This window comes from Hordeum vulgare, chromosome 2H, assembly GCF_904849725.1.
Source record: "Hordeum vulgare subsp. vulgare chromosome 2H, MorexV3_pseudomolecules_assembly, whole genome shotgun sequence".
NCBI lineage: Eukaryota > Viridiplantae > Streptophyta > Magnoliopsida > Poales > Poaceae > Hordeum > Hordeum vulgare.
In genome coordinates this window covers 361,444,166-361,461,162 of record NC_058519.1, presented here as the reverse complement: position 1 = coordinate 361,461,162, position 16,997 = coordinate 361,444,166, and positions in this window count along the sequence as shown.

Below are 16,997 nucleotides of genomic sequence, written 5' to 3'. Positions count from 1 at the left end.
TCACATCCTTGAAGAACCACCATGACAAGCCTCCGTATACGAATGAATGAAGCAAAGATATGAAGGTAGAAAAGAATAAGACTATGATCTAACGAAGACTTAGATGAAGCCTCACAAAGAGATACTTAAAATAACTTGGATCTCCGGAAAAGAAAGATAAGCACCTGAGAAAAGAATCGATATCATGAGCCACTCCGGAAGAAGAATTCAGATCACTTGATGAAACAAGAATAAGAATTATGTTATGCTTATCCTTCATCAAGTTTAATTGATGACAAACAATGGATTTAGCATACAACTTATTTTTCTTGAAAGAATCTTGAAGAGGCAGAGAGATAAGTACCACTTGAGGCATAATTGAAGGAAGCACGGTAAGAATTCACAAATGGATGGAATATGAAGAAAGCATGGAGACACAAGAGAATGAAGAGATCATAAGCCACCTGAGAGAAAACTAGAACAAGGCACCGGATAAACGAGAGACGAACGAAGAGACAACAATGGAGAAGAATTAGAGAACGAAGAAGTCTTGTGAAATGATGGCCTTCGGAGGATCGAGAATGAACACAACTCAGGGAAGCATCGGATAGCACGAAAGGGATCACTCATGATTGGAACAAATAAGATGGCAACACCAAGCTGAAATGACGAAACTCCAGGAGAATGGACTAAGATTGAGAGAAACACTCCTTCGGTCTTCCAAGCTGAAAATGAAGAGGAGAAGACCACCAAGAATAACTGAGACACTCCGGAATAAAGAAGGATGAAAGGTTGAGCCAAATATGAGAATTAATACAAATAGATCTTGAAGAAGGAATATGACTGATGAAATCATTCTTACGTCACATTGAAAAAGAATAAGAGGACTCCGAAAAAATTACAAGAGCCAAATAAGATCCTTGGAAACCTGTGGGTTATGGGCCCACTCAAAGAAACCACCGTTGAAAGGATTTCTTAGAAAGATAGATATTGCATCGGTATGATGAGAACCAGATGAGGTTGAGCACCTCGAAATAATGAAAGATCTGAAAACAAGAAACTTCTGAGATAACTTCAACGCTCCGGATGAATAGAGATAACTGAATTGGAATCACAGGACAAGACCACAAGAATGAAAAGGATGAACATGAAGCTCCTGAGAATCTTCACAACGAATCACCGGCTACAAAAGGAAGAAGAGATAGAGGAAGCATCACTGAATAAGAAGGCACTTGGATGAAATCCAAACACTGAAGAAAAGGGCGGGAGTGCGGGGAAAAACAAAGACAACTTGGGACAAATGATATGAACTCTGGAAAGAATTGAGAGAATGATCTGCAAAGACTGGAGAAGATTGAATTCACCGAAGAGAAGCACACCGGTTGAATGGAATTGACACCACAACTCCGATTGACAAGAATTGATATGACAATTTGAATGAACAAAAGAATTTGCATTCTCACATAAAAATATGAGAACACCTCTTAGGAAAGATCTGAAATCACCACTTGACAACGAAGCAACATGAATTACCATATTCAACAAAACAAAGGATGCGGCTTGCAATTAGCCAGAACAAACTCATGAGAGAGATTTCGTCCGATATTTTCGTGGACATGATCGCACGGGCTCGAACCTTTCAGAAGCCATCAAGTGCAAGGCAGTGCACCTGACATACGAAGCGTCCTTGAGTCGTAGCAAGCTAGAATGACTCTTTAAGACACAACGAGAACCGCTGTAAGTCGACCGTCAACAAACGAATCCACTAGATGTCGAACCCCAACCTAACATCATGCATTTGTTGGAAGATTGTCCTATAAGAAACTACTTGAATTCCCACCTAAGAATTCCCGAAATATCTGGTCATGAAATCTGGTACACGGATACAAGGAGTAATATGACACAACTCCTATACTAACCCGTCACCTGTATCACATCCGTCAACACACGACCAGAATCTCGAATCTTCATCTACAACAGACCCTCGTGATCACAACGATACAAAGTATGGCAGTACTCCCGAACAATCTGCACCAGTACTGGGCACATCGGGGTTATCTCGCCACTACTAGTATTGAAGCAATTACGAACATCCTTCGTTCTGAGATACTAAGAAATCTGAATGATAACGATGTTCTCGAGGAGCCCCTGGAGCTCAACTCCCTGGAAGAAATCAAGTCAGACAGGAGGCACCAAGACAGAACTCCGTCACATCGGCATCATATAGATCCCAAAAATATCTGTGTGATCCTAATTTTTTTTTGAGTGAGAAGAGGAGTAGAATTACATTATTACGTCAAGATTCCTCACCAGAGCATAGAAGAGGAGAAAAAAGAATCCAACACTCCGATATATAACTAGACTCAATGCAATTTTTCACTAGACTCGACTCGGCCAAGTTCGATCAATCAAGGGGGCTCCTAAGTCGGTACTGCTCTGATACCAACTTGTCACGCCCAAGATGCGACCCTATCCTCAATTTGGCACGAGGGCCTCGTCAGGGATAGAAGCGCATCTCGTCGTGTCGCAAGAATGGATATCGTTACAAGTACATGTACTGAAAAGATGATATATATATATATATAGAATTGGCTTACACTCGCCACAAGCTACATCAGAGTCACAACAGTACAATACATCAACATCATGAATAAGAGCAGGGTCCGACTACAGACGAAAACAAACGAGAAAAGAAGAACGACGTCCATCGTTGCTATCCCAGGCTGCCGGCCCGGAACCCATCCTAGATCGATGAAGAAGAAGAAGAAGAAGCAACTCCAAATGAACAATCAATGCGCTCGCGTCAAGTAACCTTTACCTGTACCTGCAACTGGTGTTGTAGTAATCTGTGAGCCACAGGGGACTCAGCAATCTCATTTCCAAAGGTATGAAGACTAGCAAAGCTTAAAGGGTGAGGTATGGTTAAGTGGTGAGGTTGCAGCAGCGACTAAGCATATATATATATCTGTCTAAACTTACGAGTATAAGAAATAAGAGGGGGAAGATCTACACATAACGGGCGTGAACTACTGATGATCAAATGAATGACCCTGAAGACCTACCTACGTCAGACATAACCCCATCGTGTCCTCGATCGGAGAAGGAACTTACGAAAGAGACAGTCACGGTTACGCACACAGTTGGCATATTTTAATTAAGTTAACTTCAAGTTATCTAGAACCAGTGTTAAACAAAGTTTCCATGTTGCCACATAACCGCGGGCACAACTTTCCGAAAAGATTTAACCCTGCAGGGGTGCTCCAACTAGTCCATCACAAATTACCACAAGCCGCATATAAATCCCCGATCACGACACTCGCGATCTTGTCGGATTCCTTAGTGGAAAACCTCAACTCTGAGATTGCCCAAAGCATCACCGGAATCCCGATGCACAAGATATGTCGTCAAAGGTAAAACTAATCCAGCAAGGCCGCCCGACGTGTCGACGATCCCGATAGGAGCCGCGTATCTCGTTCTTAGGACACGACGGATGAGCTAGACGCCGGGATCGCTAAACCTCTGGGTGACCAGAGGGGCATCGAACATCGCTCTGGTGGGACCAACGCTCATGAGGAGCACTGGCCCGGGGGTTGATTAAATTTCCTCGGGTTAATTACTCCCTATGCAGTTAATTAGTTATTAGGCAAATGTAGTACCAAAATTGGGCCTTGCCAGACCAGCTTTATTCTAAAACGAGTTATCAAGGGGGTCCCCATTACAACCCCGATCGTGTTAGGAGCGCTCATTTATGGAACATAACACCGGTAGCCGAAACTAAGGGGGCAAAGGTGGAACAAAACACCAGGCTAGAAAGACCGAGAATTCCATCTTTTACCAAGTATATAGGTGCATTAAATTTAAATAACATTAAATAGGGTGATATAACAAGGAACCCATGTTATCACATGGAAGCAACTGCACCTGCAACTAGCAATGCTAACACATGGTAAAGCAAGCAGTAACATAGCCAATCAGTGGTTTCCTAGGTTGAACAGGTTGAAGGTTTTCATGGCATAGTTGAGAGGCTGATATTTAACATGTGGTAGGCAACGAGACATAAACGGTAGAAACGGTAAAACTAGCATGTCAATGATAGTAATGGTATCTGGGGAAATGGTCATCTTGCCTGAGATCCCGTTTGGAAGAGGAACAACTCCGTGAAGTCGGCGAACCAACGCAGTCAAACGGGTCCTCACATTCCGACACGCTTGCGGAACTCTATCGAGATGGAGCAAACCAAAAACAAGCATCAACACATGTGTTCACCACACGAAGCACAACATGATGCACAACCTACTATGATGCATGATGAGTTCAATGATGCAAGGCATGGCATGGCAATTCACCTCACACAAACACTACACATTAAGTGAAGCTCCATATGCAACGAGTCGCATATCGATAAAACTCCACGATTAATTATTTAGTTCACTCCCGGTTATTTACACGGCAATATTAAATTGTTGTTAACATGACAAGGGGTGAAGCGGGTGATTCTACCTGTCATCCTAGAGGGTTAACACGCGGAACATAGATCGGGGCTACGTCACAAGAAACATTCAACACAAGATATATGCCATGAATGCATCATGCATGCAAGTTCAACAACACGGGCAAGAAGGGAAAAGAAGCAAGTGTCGCCACAGCGAGCGAAAGGGAACCATGGCGGCAAGAACGGAAACGATGCCACGACAACGTTCCTATCCCGATAACTCAACGGGATATCGGAGCCAACATATAGGAAGCGTCTGCGGGAGCACTAAATAAAGATGGGGTGATCCCGTTTATCGGGTTCCCATGTGTCGAGGGCACGACGAAAAGGAAGACAACATGCAACGGGCAAACATGTAGCACAAACAGACGATACATCTCATACAACACAAGCATTCGGTACACGAGACGTCCCATCGGTATACCTTCGAAGCATGCATATCGGAGGGGTTCGGAATGTTGCGGTGTGTACATAGGTCGTCGTGGTCGTAGTTGTACACGGTCTCGTCGACGGTAGGCGAACATGTTTCCGGGGGTCGTCGAGGACGTAGTTGTACACGACAATCCTGTCGACGACCCACGTTGGAGGGGATGGTGCACACGGCGACGGTAGGCGACACAACAACAACATCAGGCAACTACGACAGCAACCTGGCGGCATCGACGGCAAGCAGCAGCCTGCAACAACTACAACAACTAGCTTCTAGCAAAGCAAGGAAGGCAGCAGCAAGCACCAAGCAGCAAGCAGAAAGCAACAACATCGTCAGGCAACAGCAAAGGGCACAACAGCATCGGCCTAGGAGGCAAACAGCAGGAGCAAAGCAACTAGCCTAGCAACTACATCTAACTGGCATCTAGAGTCAGCAAGCTAGCAACAACAGCTAGCTATAGCAAGCATCTACAGCAGCCTAACATCAGCTACACGCAGCATAAGCAGCACCATGGGCTAGGCAACAGAAGCAACTTCGGCACAACAACAGGAGCAACGAGGTAGTAGCTAGCTCGACAGTAGCTAGCTCGGCAGGAGAGAACGACCAGGGCGGCGGCAAGGAGCACGAGGCGGCACGACACCGGCGAGCTCGGCGGGGCGGCGCACCGCGAGCAGCAGCAGTTGAGGCCATGGAGGGCGCACCGGCTGCTGGCGGCATGGCGAGCACGGGAGGGGCGAGGCTGAGGGGAGCACGACGGTGGGGGCTCGCGAGGGTCTCCGGTGAGAGGAGATTGCGAGGCGGCGCGCGGGTGACGGCGGGGCACGAGTGAGCGCCGGCGAGGGGCGAGGCCGAGGCCAAGGGCGAGGGAAGCACGGTGGGGGCGGGGCCATGGCAGCGAGCTCAGCTCGAACCAGAGCTAGGGCGGCGCGCGGGGGAGCTCGGGCACTGGCGGGCAGCTGTTGCAGAGGCTGGCGGCGGCGCGCAGGGGCGGAAGAGGCGGCGCGCGGGGGAGCTGCTGGCGGCGGGGCTGCTCGGGCCTGGGGCATGGCAAGGCTGGGGCAAGGGAGGAGATGGGGAACGAGGAGGGGGCTCGGGCAAAGGGCGAGGGCGCTAGGGTTGGGGAGGACCGGGCTGAGGGGGCTGCACGCAGGGGAGGGACGAGGGGGAGAGAAGCGCTGCGGGAGGAGAGAGGAGGAAGACGACGCACGGGGGAACGAGGGATCCCGTGGGCTGGCTCGCTAGGGTTGGGCCAGTGGCCTTGACCGGCTGGGCGTGGGCAGGCCTCCTCTCTCCCTCAAACTCTGCTATATTTTCTCTTAAATCAGAAAACACCACACACAAAAATAAAAAGGATTTAACAAAAATAAGAGAAATACTTTTGACTCCTTTAGAACAAAACCCAACTATAAAATAGATTGGGCCTTTTTTGAAAAGAATAAAAATGAAACCCTTTTTTTAAAGAATAAAAATAAAACCCCTTTTATAAATAAAATGAGACTCTAGTTTTGAAATAAAACAAAAGAAGAAATAAAAGAAAAACCCAAGGGTTGCCCCCACATTTAATAAAAGGATTTTTTTCTTAAACGAAGACGAACCTGTTTTAAATAGGGGTTAAAACGGAAACTTTAGCAAAAACATAAAAAATGAAATAAGAGGGGAGAGAAGGGGAGTTACTATCGCACTTGAAGCACACACACTCAAAACACCACACACAAGAGATGATGCAAGATGCCATGCATGATGCGACGATGCAAACTAAATGATGATGCAACAAATAAAACTAATCACATGACGGAAACGGAAATAAAGGGGAATCTTCTCGAACGTCGGTCTCGGGCTGTCACACATGATCTAAAGAAAAGAATGATAAAAGAACAAAAGGGCGGAAGATCATGTAATGATCTTATAGGAACTGATGACCTCACATATAAAAATAATGTTGATTGAAACTTGTTGTGGGTGGACAAACGTAGACCTTGGTCATTGTTGCACTTAATAGGAAGTAATAAAGAAAGAGAGGTTCATATATAAATATATCATCTTTGACACCGTCTATGACTGTGAACACTCATTAAACTATTGCATGCTTAGAAGTAGATGTTGGACAAGGAAGACAACATAATGAATTATGTTTGCTTGGTTTCGAACAATGTTATATGACTAGAGATCCCTTAGCATGTGACGCTTGCTTCCACCTCATTTCAGCCAAAACTTCCGCACCAAGTAGAGATACTACTTGTGCATCCATAAACCTTCAACCTAGTTTTGCCATGAGAGTCCACCATATCTACCTATGGATTGAATAAGATCCCTCAAGTAAGTTGTCATCGGTGCAAGCAATAAAAATTGCTCCCTAAATATGTATGATCTATTAGTGTGTGGAAAATAAGTTTTGTACGAACCTGTGATGTGGAAGACATAAAAGCGACATACTGCATAATAAAGTTCTTTATCACAGGAGGCAATATAAAGTGACGTTCCTTCACACTAAGAGGGCACACATCCAAACCCCAAAAGCGCATGAAAACCTCTGCTTCCCTCTGCGAAGGGCCTATCTTGTACCTTTACTTTTTGCCCTTGAAAGAGTCATGGTGATCTACACCAATTCCTTTTTTCGTCTTTATCTTGGCTAACGTCATATGCTAGGGAAAGATCTATCACTACAAGAATACCTCATATAAAAAGTTGTCGTATGCGTTGCAAAAGTGCACGTATGCGTTGTAAATTTTACAATAGATACGCATATTAAAAGTTGCACGTATGCGTTGCAAAACTGCAGATTTTGGCCCTATCGTGGACATCTAAAAACAAACAGAGGGACCCGAGAGAAAACAGAACCCCCGACGCCCCTCATCTCTCCAACTCGCCGCCACCAACCACCTCATCACATCCTCCTTCCACCTCACCACCGGACCTCCCATCTCCTCCCGTCCCCTCTTTCCACCTCACCACCGGACCTCCGCTCCCTTCCTCCCACCTCGCAGCCCCGTAGGTTACCGGTCCGCTCATCCCCGACGCATCCATCCCTCTCACATCCCATCTCTCTCTCTTGACGCAGCTTCTCGTCGGGTCACCTGCGACGGCTTTTTCAGGCAACGTCCGGTAAATCTCGCCATTGTGAAGCACAACCCAAGGTCCCGTGACACCACGACACGCTCCCATCCGGCTAGATTCGGTGCTCATGGCTCCTAACCCCACCCACAACCTTCGCCCGATGGCTAAGTTTTCGGGTGTCAGGCTCCGCATCCGATTGCCATGTCGACCTCCTCTCATCAGGTGAGTGAATCCCCTCCCATGGCTTCGTCATCTCTCTCCCCCTTTCTCTAACCTCGGCCTTCTTTTCTCCTATAGTTGTCCAGGCATGCACCCCCGATTCTACTGCAGCTCATCCCTGTCAATTGTTTTTGGCCCTTGTGCAATTCAGTGACGAACACTAATAGGCGTACAGGCTGACTTCCGATCTCTCTTGATTTACATGCATGCACTGGTTACCATTCTATTAAATTGGTAAGTATCAGATATGAAGGGAGCATCAATTTTTTTTAAAATTCTTGTACGCTACTCATTAGTCCTTGATAGATGAGTCGTTAATCCTTTAAAAACATTTGATGTAGAGAAGCACTACTTCATGTATGCGGACCCTATACAAAATAGTCTGTTGCAAGAATTGTAAAACTAAGGAGGGATCCCGTGTTAATAGGCCTCTGTACAACTATTCTGATGAGTTACTAATCAAAGTTTTTTGATACAATTTCACACTTTTCAGGAGTCTCATGGTTAGGTTATTTAGTTGGAGGGAGTAGCTTGTTAATGCTGGCTTTCATGTCCAGCTCAAATACGAGAGGACGTGGACCCGTTGGGGGAAGCATGTACACCTTTGTTTTAGTGAGTAGGTTAATTAATAATCCACATTATTTGTTCTATGATGTTTCTTTGATGCTCTTGATATGATTTAGAACACTGATAAATAATTCTCTCCACACATGCTAATGCTTTTTTATGCTCTTACTATTCTAGACAACTAGCAGGATGACCCACACATTTGCGCGGCTAGATTATATACATGTCCCACAAACACCGTCATCTGAAATTTCAACAATTTTGACATGCTTTCAGACACAAAACTTTGCTAATTATTTATATATGAATATAATTGTTGTTTATCCACCAATTAAAATGCTTGCGATAATATATACACTTAAATTGGATATCTAAGGACCACACATGCATATATTTAGGGGAAATGTGTTCCTTTCCTTTTTATTGCATGAAAAGAATTGTATGTAAAATAGATGCATTATGGATCCATGTAATAATTACTATTGTTCATAATTTATCCGAAATTGGGTATTGAGGTTTGGAGACATTATTTATACAAAAGCGAAATCGTTAATGTTATTATAGTTTAGGTTTTAAATTTCACATTTAAATTGTGTTACATTAGTCCAATTAGAGAACTATTTCCAAAGGAGGCACGGAAGTTGTACAACTAATTTCTTCTTGAATATGTTTGGATAAAAATATAAATTATAGTATTCCACAAATCAAATGTGAGAAGTATAATTATATATTTTATAACTATAAATTTTAATAATTTCTGCATTTCTTGCTAATTTTATATAGGTTGTGGTACGCACATTCTTTTCCATCAAGGCACTTATTATTCTTTGTCGATATCACCCGCCAAATAAAATGCAATTCTTTGGTGATAGGTAGTTAGACAACAACAACATGGTGATACGTTGTGCAATTTACAGATACAAATACTAATTTTTTTCAGCAAAGAAGATCCAAATACTAAATTTATATTCCCGGTAAAAACACTAAACATATGTTTTTCTTTCTCTATTTCTTTTTTCAGACTTAGTTTATTTGGATGCGTTCAGATTCTGGCCATTATAATTAGTGCATACCGGAATACTCGGGTGGGACACTATTTTTATTCATGCGAGGATGAAACAAATACATCTTATAAACATATGACTTATTCACGTGATAAGTAGATAGACTAACTGCTAAAAAAAGTAGCTAGATGGGGGTCGTTTTGCTTTTTGACAATCTCTATAGAAGGGGGTCGTCCCGTATTGGAATAGAACTCTTATATGTCAGTTTTTTTCATCGTGTATATACACGTGACACATCTTATGAGGCTTTCCATCAGGTACACATGACATGCACAGTGCAAGCTGGCCTTTTTAACATGTGCAAAAATAGACATTGTGTGTGTGACGTCACATATTTGCCTGGCTGGGCAGTCAAAGCTGGTACAACATCCATCATTTTTAAGTGGAAAGATAATGGCCTGCTGATGTCAATATGATGCCCGGTGGACTCATACTTGGGCATAATTCCGATTCATATTCTCGTTGTCAAGGTTTCCTTCTTTTTCTTCGGGGAGCTGAGAAACCTAGTCCGTTTATTTTTCTTAACTTATGAACGGTAAATCTTTGCCATTCCTTTTCTATTGTTTTAAGTATATAATAGATTTAGATTAGTAGCTAAATACATGTGTGTTGCTACGGGACACACATTCAATTTCATGAACACATCAAATGAGGTACACTGTTTTTAAATGTGAGATCCTGGTACTTTCCAATTGTATTTCCATACACTGACGTCCTTCACTTCCTTTGGTTTGAAAAGCCATTATGCAACTACCTAGTCAAATTCCCGTTGTCTTGTTAGCCTCTTCGTCTAAAAAACACACCATAAGATAGTACACATTTTATTTGTACATTTGGTTATGTCATTGTATTCTCATAGCATGCAGTTATTATATATGCACTTGGGTCAAGTCAATGCAGAGGATTCATCTGTACCAAGTACTTATCTACTAATCTATAAAAGGTACTTATCTACTACCGTTGTACATCATAGTGAAAATAAAATTGAATCCCAATACCTCACTTGGATGCAACCTACACCTGAGCTTTATGCGTGTTCATGTGCAAACACTCATACACTAAAGCTTGCAGCCAGCAAACATACATATACATCGGCGACGGCTAACAAGGACACACTAATGCAAATCAGCAACAGCGGCAAAGCGCGCACACGCGCAACATTGGCAACAAGCACATCAAATGGCCCACACACGTCATCAAGCAAGCATGCGGGTGAAACTACAGTTTTCATAGTTTAACATGAGCTCAAGATAAACAATGCGGACATGATGAGTTGGGAGAGGATGGACGGATTGCGTTGCCTTGTGGCTGTCGAGGCACTGTATCATGATTAGAAATCAGAGGAGGTGCCAGAGGGAGAAGGAGAGAAGGGACCATGATCTCATGGAAAGAAACAATAATTGAAGAAGGATATATGTTTGTGTGTGTGTAGGTTTCCAAAGAAAGAAATACGCAATGCCATTCAGTGGTTTTCAATGTGCAAGTCTCTACATTCATATTACATAATTGGGTTTTACTTTCAACTAAGACTATCTATGTTGTGGTGATTTTTTATACCTTTATTGCTTAGATTAGCTCAAACCATTTTCAGCCTCCTTTTCTCCACTTATTCGACAATTTATGTACTCCTATTTTGCTAATGGTGTATCTATTGTTTTCGGTAATTTAATGTGAGGCGTTGCACTCATTCGTTCCGGCACTATCAAGATGGAGGCCAACATCATATATGGCTAGAGCTGCAATTAAATTTGTCCAAGATACATTGGTGTTTATAGTCAAGGTTCTGGTAAGTGTATACGATCTCTGTATCTTAACTATTTGTGAAGGAAAAATTAAAATAATGTTCTTCTTAGATGCTCTTCCCCTTTTGATTCATACATTGCCAAACTGACTATTTATCTCTATCTCAGCACTTCGATTCATAAATTGCTGAATTACAGAATTACCCACATGAACTCTTGTTGTCACGCTTCATAAATTATTGAATTTCCCATTTTGTCGCTTCAATGTTCCATATGAGGAGTGTCTATTGTTCTTTTAACCCGTCAACTAAGTAGGTACTATGATATCAATGGCTTGCTTTTAGGCTACAACCACATCTATCTTTTTCTGAGTGTGTTTATGTTTGTTTTGTGACCTAAAGTAGTATATTGAGTGTTGAGGGAATACTTTTAGGTTACAACGTTTGTTTGTAATAGTCGTTATCTCGCCGGGCAACCAATGTATATGAAGTAATGATCCTTTGTAAGAAGTATTATATTTGGGCAACCCGTCACTATTTGCATTATGTAAATGCATTGTGTATTAACAGGTCATTTTGTTATTTCCTTTGTAGATTCAAAAGATATATGGACGACTAAATGGGTGTGTGGCAAGTATACAACAGAGATGATGATGTTCCGGTTCACGATGATGAGGATGATGTCTGTTTTCAGTTTTAGTTATGATGGCTGTTTTCAGTTTTAGTTAAGTTGTAGGCATGATGTTCGTGTTTGATAATGTTCCTCGGTTAAGTTTTAGTTAAATTGTAGGGATGTTGATGGATGTTTTTGGTTTCAATTTTTCTGTCAAGAAAATATTTAGATTATGCATCACCTTTGTATGATATTGCTCATGTAATATCAACTCATGTAATATCAACTATTGTAATCCAACAATTTTTTTAATATATGATTTCTTCCTCTCGTGAGTGTGTATTTTTTCTTCGTATATTTTTCTTTCGACTTGATATGCATACTTATCACGATTATGTGAAGCATTAAATTAATTGTTGGCAATATGAAAAATATTATTCACATTCTATATGTACAACACAAGAAGCGTTGCAAATTCTTTGTTGCCAAGCAACCAAATTTGGATTCCTGTACATTAATCACCAACGTATATGAGTGTTGCAAAAATCGGTTATATGTGTTGTACTCTGGCAACGGTTCTATTTACCAACGGAAGTATAACCGTTGTGTTATGCGCTAGAAACACTGGATAAGGCAACACATCCCAAACCGTTGGTAAAGAACCTAGCAACACATATATGGTCTTCTAGATACGAAAAAATGCGTTGCTATAGGTGGGGTCCTATTGTAGTGTATATTCATATGTCAACTTGGAAGTAAGTATTCGTGAATTATTATTGTTGACATTACCCTTGAGGTAAATAGTTGGGAGGCAAAACTACAAGCCCCTATCTTTCTCTGTGTCCGACTGAAACTTTGATCTCATGAGTACCACGTGAGTTGTAGCAATTGTAGAAGGCGAAAGGATGATTGAGTATGTGGATTTGCTTTACAAGCTCTTATTTGACTCTTTCCGATGTTATGATAAATTGCAATTGCTTCAATGACTAAAGGCTATTGGTTGTTAAGTCTCAATAAGGTTCTTGATCCATACTTTACTTTGTGAAGGAATTATCACCTTAGCATAAGAGATTATATGATGTTATTGCTGTTCTGATTATGATCATGATGCCTGCATGTCCATATCTTGTTTTGTCGACACCTCTCTCTCTAAACATGTGGGCATATTTATTGATCTCGGTTTTCGCTTGAGGACAAGCGAAGTCTAAGCTTGGGGGAGTTGATACGTCCATTTTGCATCATGCTTTTATGTTGATATTTATCGCTTTATGGGCTGTTATTACACTTCACGGTACAATACTTATGCCTTCTCTCTCTTATTTTGCAAGGTTTACATGAAGAGGGAGAATGCCGGCAGTTGGAATTCTGGCCTGAAAAAGGAGCAAGTTTGAGATACCTATTCTGCGCAACTCCAAAAGCCGTGAAAATCGATGGGGAATTATTTTGGAATTTATAAAAAATACTGGGTGGAAGAAGTACCAGAGGGGAGCCATGAGGAGGCAACAAGCCTGCTAGGCGCGGCCTACCCCCCTGGCCGCGCCTAGGGGGCTTGTGGGCTCTCTGTTGCCCCTCTGGTTCCCCTCTTTTGCTATAAGGAGGGTTTCGTTCCAGAAAAAATCAAGAGGAGGCTTTCGGGAGGAATCGCTGCCCCACGAGGCAGAACTTGAGCGTTACCAAACTAGAGCTCCGACAGGGTCGTCGTGCTGGGGAAACTTTCCTCCCGGAGGGGGAAATCATTGCCATCGTCATCACTAACACTCCTGTCATCGGAGGGGACTCATCACCATCAACATCTTCATCAGCACCATCTCATCTCCAAACCCTAGTTCATCTCTTGTAACCAATCTCCGTCTCGCGACTCCGATTGGTACCTGTAAGGTTGCTAGTAGTGTTAATTACTCTTTGTAGTTGATGCTAGTTGGATTACTCGGTGGAAGATTATATGTTCAGATCCTTGATGCTATTCAATACCTCTCTGGTCATGAATATTATTATGCTTTGTGAGTAGTCACTTTTGTTCCTCAGGACATGGGATAAGTCATGCTATAAGTAGTCATATGAATTTGGTATTCGTTCGATATTTTGATGCGTTGCATGTTGTTTTTCCTCTAGTGGTGTTATGTGAACGTCGACTACATAACACTTCACCATTATTTGGGCCTAGAGGAAGGCATTGGGAAGTTGTAAGTAGATGATGGGTTGCTAGAGTGACAGAAGCTTAAACTCTAGTTTATGCGTTGCTTCGTAAGGGGCTGATTTGGATCCACTAGTTTAATGCTATGGTTAGACTTAGTCTTAATTCTTCTTTCGTAGTTGTGGATGCTTGCGAGAGGGGTTAATCATAAGTGGGATGTTTGTCCAAGTAAGGGCAGCACCCAAGCACCGGTCCACCCACATATCAAACTATCAAATAGCGAACGCGAATCATATGAACATGATGAAAACTAGCTTGACAGAAATTCCCACGTGTCCTCGGGAGCGCTTTACCTCCTATAAGAGTTTGTCCAGGCTTGTCCCTTGCTACAAAAGGGATTGGGCCATCTTGCTGCACCGTTGTTACTATTGTTACTTGCTACTTGCTACGAATCATCTTATCACACAACTATGTGTTACCGATAATTTCAGTGCTTGTAGAGAATACCTTGTTGAAAACCACTTGTCAGATCCTTCTGCTCCTCGTTGGGTTCACCACTCTTACTTATCGAAAGGACTATGATAGACCCCCTACACTTGTGGGTCATCACCACCATCGGGGTACTATGCTACTAATGGTATGGCGTGCCGTCTTCGACGCTCCCTCTATGGTCTCAAGCAGGCTCCTCGCGCCTCAGCCTGGGTATTCGGGTATTTTGGTTATTTCGGTTCGGGTAGTTCGGTTTATGGGTAATTCGGGTATTCGAAAATGGGAACCAAAATTGTTTCTTTAAAAAAAATACCCGAACCCAAATTACCTAAAATTTCGGTTCAGGTAATTTGGGTACCCAAAATATTCGGAGCATGGATCAACTTTTGATATGAATAACTCAGTTAGTATGGGTATTTTTGGTAATATGGGTATTTTAGTTAGTATGGGTAACAAATTAGTGTAATAACAACATGAAATTTTTGGACAGTATGAATAATTTGGGTAGTATGGGTATTTTGGGTTTTCCACACTAGAACCCGAACCCTAACCGAAAACCGAATAGTCAAGAAATGAGAACCGAACCCTTACCCGATACCCGTATTACCCGACAATTCGGGTAATTCGGTTCGGTTCGGGTTCGGGTAGCAGGTTCGGGTACCCAAACGCCCAGGGTGACTCGCGCCTGGTTTGAGCATTTCGCCTTTGTGGTGACTGCCGCGGGCTTCTCTCCCAGTGATCATGACCCTGCATTGTTCTTCCACACGTCTCCTCGTGGTCGGACTCTTCTCCTTCTCTATGTTGATGACATGATCATCACCGGTGATGACGCCAACTACATTGCCTTTGTCAAGGCCCGCCTTCGCGACCAGTTTCTCATGTATGATCTTGGTCCCCTTCAATATTTTCTTGGGATTGAGATTTCTTCGACCCTTGATGGCTTCTTCATCTTCGAGGAAAAATATATTCATGATATTCTTGCTCGCTCCGCTCTCGGTGATGAGCGCACTGTTGTGACTCCTATGGAGCTCAACATTCAACTTTGTGCTTCTGGCGGTGATCCTCTTCCAAATTCCACTCGCTATCGTCACCTCGTTGGGAGCCTTGTCTATCTTGCTGTTACGCATCCTGACATCTCCTATGCTGTCCACATTCTTTGTGAGTTTGTTGCAGCCCCCACCTCTGTCCACTATAGTCACCTCCTCCATGTTCTACGATGTCTTCTTACCCCGCTCGAGCTCACTGCAAATCCAGGCCTACTCTGATGCTACGTTGGTTAGTGATCCCTCTGACCGCCGCTCGCTATCTGCTTACTGTGTATTTCTTGGTGGCTCTCTCATTAACTGGAAGACCAAGAAACAGAATGCAGTTTCTTGCTCGAGTACCGAGGCTGAGTTGCGTGCGATGGCTATGCTGACAACTGAGGTGATCTGGTTACGATGGTTACTTGAGGACTTTGGTGTGTCTGCTACTACATTGACTCCCCTACTATCCGACAACACAGGTACTCTCAGTATCGCGTGCGATCCGGTGAAGCATGAGCTCACCAAGCACATCGGTGTGGATGCCCACTTTGTGTGTGCTTCCGTGCAGGATTAGACTCTCGCTCTTCACTATGTGCCCTGTGAGTTACAATTGGCAGACTTCTTCACGAAGGCATAGACTCGAGCACAACATGGGTTCTTTCTCTCCAAACACAGTATTGTTGACCCACCATGAGTTTGCGCGGGGGTGGGGGGTGTTAGATGTGTATAGTTTCTTTACTGTGTATCCCCATTGTATAATGAGTTTCTTGCCTTTTACCACATGTATATGTACTAGCCCTTGGCCCTCTGTGAATGTCAGTTGCTCATTCCTAACAGAACCAACATGGACTTCTTTTCCAATGAAGAAGCCAACTCCTATTTTCAAAGTTAGGAATACGACTTGGACGCTGATAATGCATGCTCAAACGCGCTCTAGATTTATGCCGTCACGCATGAATGCATGCGGACATACCATGACATCAACATTTTTATTTAAAAGTAATGTTAAAATCTGACGTCATATTCAAATTATCTTCTCGTGGGGATGTCAATTTTTTTTTTGTCATTACTTGCTGAAGAAAATTGTCATCCTCGGAACAACATAATTTGCCATCTCGGACGTTCGATTTGCCATGCTAAAGAAAATATGACGTTCGAATTGTAGTGAAATGCTAAATGATATTTCTCAA